This window comes from Chamaea fasciata, unplaced genomic scaffold (genome assembly GCF_029207755.1).
Source record: "Chamaea fasciata isolate MVZ Bird 193981 ecotype frontalis unplaced genomic scaffold, bChaFas1.0.hap1 SCAF_10, whole genome shotgun sequence".
Classification (NCBI taxonomy): domain Eukaryota; kingdom Metazoa; phylum Chordata; class Aves; order Passeriformes; family Sylviidae; genus Chamaea; species Chamaea fasciata.
In genome coordinates this window covers 11,407,832-11,413,831 of record NW_027094095.1, presented here as the reverse complement: position 1 = coordinate 11,413,831, position 6,000 = coordinate 11,407,832, and positions in this window count along the sequence as shown.

The following is a 6,000-nucleotide window of genomic DNA, read 5'->3' as shown; positions in this document are numbered from 1 at the left end:
GTCAGGGACTTCTTATTTTATTATTATCTTGGAAATAACCAAGGTTATTTTCTTTGGAAATGGCAGCAAAAGAGAACAAAAATTCATATCACTTTAACTTATTTTCAATGCAGAAAATTAAGAGGTTGAAAGAGTAGCTTAAGTTACTCTTATCCCCTGAAGCTATATAAGCTTGGAAGTTCAGAAAGGTATAGAAAAAAAACTTGTTTGTAAAGATATTTCAGTGTTCCATGTGTGCTCAGAGACAGGCTTTTGTAGACATTCAGCGGTATCCATTTCTGTTATGCATGGTTTATTTATTTTACTTTTTCATGTAGAACCATAAACAAATTTAGCAGTAACTATGTAGGGATGTTGTTCGTCCCTAAAATGGGACGTGTTTGAAATCTGGAGCAGGCATATGTTGTGTTGAGAGTAGTAAATTTCTTGTAGAAATCCACCTATTAGGGCATTTTCTCCTCTTGAGGTGCATATATAGTTTTCATGAATGTTAATGAGGTTTATAGAACTGCAAAGGAAAATATGCACCAGAGTGTATGTTGTATGTGTGATATTAACATCCCACAGGGCTTTTGTATTCTCCTTCATGTGCTATGGAAGCCAGAGATGCACAAAAGACCAGCTCAAGTCTGACGTTTTGTTTGTTGTATTTGGCAAAATTGCTTTTGAGTGTAATTAGCTCCTGACAAACCCGTTCCTGTCCCATCTTGGCAGCGGACTGGATATTTATTGATACATGTACATGTGAACAAATTTAGTTGCCTAAATATGAATTGACAGCTGAAAGCAAGCTTCGACTTTCCCAAAGGTTTATGCTGGGTTAAATGGGGATTAGTAATTGTTTTAACTGTGGAAATTTCACTTTTTGTATTCCCATGACTTTAGCCTTGTTTGGCTTGAGTACTAAAATTATCTTCAGAATATTAATCCAGTGCCTTTAATCCTTCATTCAGTAGCCATAACTTAAACAGTTCTGCTTGAATTTAATATCTATTCCAAAATGTGAAGGAAGCCTTTTACCTGTGGATAATGAGATCTGACAGTAGCTGAGCTGCAGAAGGAGATGAAATCACTATCTATAGAAAATAATATTTTTTCTACATATTCAGTTTAAATGTGTGCACATCCTGGTAGCTGAAACATCTGTTTCTAGCTTGTTGTTCCTCATGGCTGCTTCTCAATTGGATTTCCTCAAGCAGGTCCAAAGCTTGTCACCTTAGCCAGGGTCTGTTAACTATCACCACTGGCCCCACATTAAGTAGGAGGTTCAGGGCTAAGCTAATAACTCTCCTGCCTTTCTGACTGATCACAGTGATTCTCCCTGTGGCTACTTATCATGCTGTGCTCCTATGGGAGGGTTATCTTCTTTGTCTCTTCTTCAGCTGGGAATTATTTTTGTTTTCTTCGTTTCTAAGTTTTCAGATGCCAATCCTGAAAGCCTTGTCACTTTCTGAAGCAGCTCTTTGATTTCCACCCATTATTTCTCCCTTACCAGTTTCATGCTCTCTCTCATATCTAAATTTTCTGCTTTCCTTTTCTCTGGCTGTAAATGCAGATGGTAATTTTCAAAGCAGAAGTTGTAACTAGACACGAGGTGAAATGGACGCAACAGAAACATGAACCTGTTTGTGTGAGTCTTGAATCAATTTCTGTGTTGTCACAGATGAAGTGATTTTCATGATTTTTGCTTTAGTGTACAGTGCTGCTTAACATTTTTACGTGTCCTGTGCAGCTTATTAGGCTGTACCTGCCATGAGCTTTGTAAGAGAGCTCAGGAGAGTTGAGTGAGAGAGAAGAATCCGTGAAACTGCTGATTTGTGGTCATTGGCTGCCTCGGGGCCTCAAGGGAAGCTACAAGTCTATGAAATTGGTTTGGTTGGCTTTAATGGGCATTGAGTAAGGCCGAGAATGAATATTAGGGTGTTCAGTGGAGGCTTTTTGCTTGTTGAGAGTTTTAGAAAAGATGGTGGTAGTGCAGGCAAATCCATATGTCTTCCCTGGAAAATCTTCTGTGGAATTATAGAACAAACTTTATTCAGATTTGGAAAGTGTATCAGGCTTGAGATAATGTGCCAACACTTTGAGAACATATACAGTAAAAACTAAGTTTATTTAATTCTCACATTGGAGTCTGATGAGCTGTTTTGGCTTTTAAATTCTCCCTGCCCTGGGTATGATGCTTTATGTCACCTGTATTAACTGTTCACTGGATAAATGGAAAAGACACTGGTGTAAAGTGTTTGACAGAGTTTGTGTTTCAGGGAAAACTCAAATTGTGTGGGGAAACAATATTGTTATCTCTCCTGTATTTAAGGGAAAAAAGCTTCCTGGGTCATGAATAATACTGTGGAGAAGTGAAATGTTGTTTTACTGAGTGAAACTAGTCTGTCATCCTGTTCAGCTTTGGTTTTTGTCTGCAAGTGAAGAGATCAACACAGGGACAGCCCTGTGTCTTGTGAATGGTAGCTTTTCAAATTGAGAACAAGGGTAAACATTGCCTAACTCTCACACACTTGTCTTTCTCACCTTTTATTTTACTGTACTATGGTTAGCTTGGGATTAGTCAGATCAGTCACAAAACTTGGTGTAAGCAGGGACATGAAAATATGGCCCCTCAGTGAACAGCTGGTTTTTCATCCTAGCAGGATTTGCTTGCTTTCACTTTATCATGCCAATAATCGTGAAGCCTGAACTGAGTTATTAGGCACTCCTGAAAATTTTTAATGATTTAAAATAAGATTTCTCCAAATCTATTACGCAGCAACTGTATTTTCAGTCCATGATGTAGTACTGCAAACTCTTAGGTCTCTTTTGAAGGTCATGAAATGAAGGAAAATTGGTGATGGCAGCAGATGAGGAATGGAATCTGAACTGAGATGCAGCCTAAACAGGAGTGATCCCCAAATTGTTCATGAGATAAGTCTTACAGGGTTGCATAGCAAGTGTCAGAAATAGTTGTAAGTGAACACAAGAGAACAGCAATGACAAAGAACATTGGAGACTGAAATGTGAAAAAAATAATGGCAAAATTAATAAGGAGAGTTGACTGGGAGAAGATTACCGGAAGAGGTAGAGATTTCTGGGAAACATGACAAAATAGATAAAAAATCAGAAAGCCATTGAACACCCAAACCTCTGTGTGTTCCAGACAGACATGGCAGACAGCAGGACAAGAGAATAAGGAGTCCCATCATAGAAGTTCTCTTGCCAATTAATAAACTCTTTTAAAATTTCTTCCTTTAATTTCTTGCTCACCTTTGAGTAGTCATTTCATTGTTTCTTACTGTCCTTTAGTCATAATGTCCTTCTGAATCTCATCCTTTCTGACCCATCCTCCTCTTCCCATTCTTAATTTATTGTTCCAGTTTTCCTAAAATATCTGAAGCTCTCTTCTTTAAACATTGTATTTGGTTCACAAGTGGTGTGGAAATGTTGCATTGAAAGGGCTACTAGAAGAAAATTCTTGTCAGATTTTTTTTTTCAATTTTTGTTCATTAATGTTTAAATATTTAGAATGTTATGTAATTATAAAATATTACTATCCAAGCTCTGACTATAACTTACTCTAATTCTCATTCCTAGCTGATTAAATTAGGACAGTGATCGACGTGGTCAGCTCAGCTGAGCAGTGCCAGACAGGAGATTTATTATTTCAATCACTAAAACTTGCTGGGGAGTTTAGTGAAACTCCCACCCAACGTAATGGCCATGTTTTGGTTTAAGTTGCGTGTGCTTTATTCTCTACAGAAAGTCTGAACAAGCCCACTTGAACAAAATTATGAAACTGAGAAGCCTGTATTTCTTGCAGTTTTTTTATCTGCAACGTCAAAATATATTTAATAGGAATAGATAGAGCATTACAAATACTAATGAAAGTAAACAAAAATAGTACTTGTCTTTCTGTGATAGTAGTCTGTATAGTCACTTAAGCACACAGAATACTAAAAAAATATTGCTCAGAATAAAATAAAATACTGCTTTTTTAAAATTGTAATTAATTCTGCAAATATCAAAAATATGACTCTGACCATGTAGAGGAAAGAAGGGAATAAAGAGAGAAAAGACAACAGAGAAGTTATTAATAGATCTGTAAAGATCAGAAGTTTACTCTAGGGTTGAGGTAAAACTTAATGGTTCATAAATAGCAAATTCATTATGTTTTTAATACTCAGGTTATATTAACACTATATAACATCTTTATGGTACCATTAGTACCACTTTATCCTAAACTAAGTTTGGAAATAAACATTTCCAAATCTTTTATTTCATGGAACAATTGGCCAAATAAATTATTTTTACAACAAATACCTGGTTAGCGCATGGCTCTTTCAATCATAAACGGGCTTATAAATGTTTTATGCCAACTCTTGCGCAGAGTTCTTAAATGTTAACAAATTAATTTATTTTAAAGGCCGTATCAAGGTGAAAACACCAGGGCCTTAGGCAGAAGGACAATACATCACAGAGCCATTTCTCATTCAGTTACAGTAATGGCAAAGGATATGTTAAGACATAAAATGTGATATGGTTTGTTAAATATTCATTTATAATTTGCATTCATTATTAAATCATGTGTTAGAGCTAATCTTTAATCTCAAAAATACATAATGTGTCATGAAGTCTATTTGAAAGCATAACAATAAATATTTTATGCTTTTTATGTTGCCTTTTAAAGGTTGACTAGAATACACCAAAACGCTTGTCATTAATGTAATTTAATTATTCTGAGGAGATTTGGTCTACACTGATGTTGATTTCAATAATTTATTTCAACCTTTAGGTCAATATAAAATAAATACCTGTTTAGGAGATGGGCTGTTGTATGATTAATGACAACTGAGCTCCCCCAGCCCACCACACAACACTGTAGTTCATTGTCTGAAACCTTGCGGTGCAATGCGGTAGCCCCAAGAGGTTGATTTTCCCCAGGTCCCCAGCAGTTTGCTTGGCGATTACAGTGCAGCTGCTCCACTGCTTGTGGCTGCTGGAGATCTCCTGTAGATGACACAATAGCTTAAACATTTGTACTGCTGGGAGCTGCACTGCCTGCAGTGTCATATTTGCTGAATATCCACGGAACTGCTATTCCATTCCCAGTTCACATTCCTGAGGAGAAAAGCCTGGATGAGAGGGGCGAGGGTGACGGAGAAGTGATTTGTATTATAGGAGACTAGGAACTACTCAACGAACCATGTAAAAACAGTTCATTAAAATGTTGATGTGCTTGGCTGGTTAATGCAAAGAGAGCTTTATTGCTGTCTTATAAAACCTCAGTAACTTCAGGTTGGAGTCAGATCAATGCATCCGTAGTAATTCAGACAAATACCCAGTTTAGGTTAAGAACCACCAAAACAAATGGCAAGAAACAAATAATCTTCCAAACTAAAAGCCCCTTGAGTATTTATCTTGTACAACTACAGAATATCCATACTTAATAAAAGATTATTGGATAGAGCTACCATGAGTTAAGATCTCCCTGGATCTTTTCCCTGGAAGCCTTACACGTCTGTTAGGTGGGATCTGAGCTGTTTGGACATTTGTTAATTCTGCAGAGCTTGTGCCAAGGCTCTGGGATTACTTGGGATGCTCTTAAGGTACGTACTGTGTCCTGTGTGTGCCCTTTACACCTCACCACATATAAAGCTCTGGAAGAATTCTGGTTATCCAGAATATCTGGTCATATATATTTTTGAGACCACTGCAAAGAAAAAAGAAGTTAAGCCTCTAAATTATACTTCCCATTTAACTGTTGACTTGATGTAGGAGTAGGAGTTTATTTGAAAATAACAACATCAGTGAAATGGCTTTGTTTGTTAGTTTGTCCTGAACAAAGAGTGTGATTACTTTACCCTAATTAGATGCTATGGGATTAATATTAGCAAAAGTAAATCCGCAGTAAAATGAAGTTTCCTGGTACCTGTCAGAGGCAGTGGCAGAAAAAACTACAGCTGTTCACACCAGCCTAGCAGGCAAGTAGCAAAGACACACGGCAGCGAGACT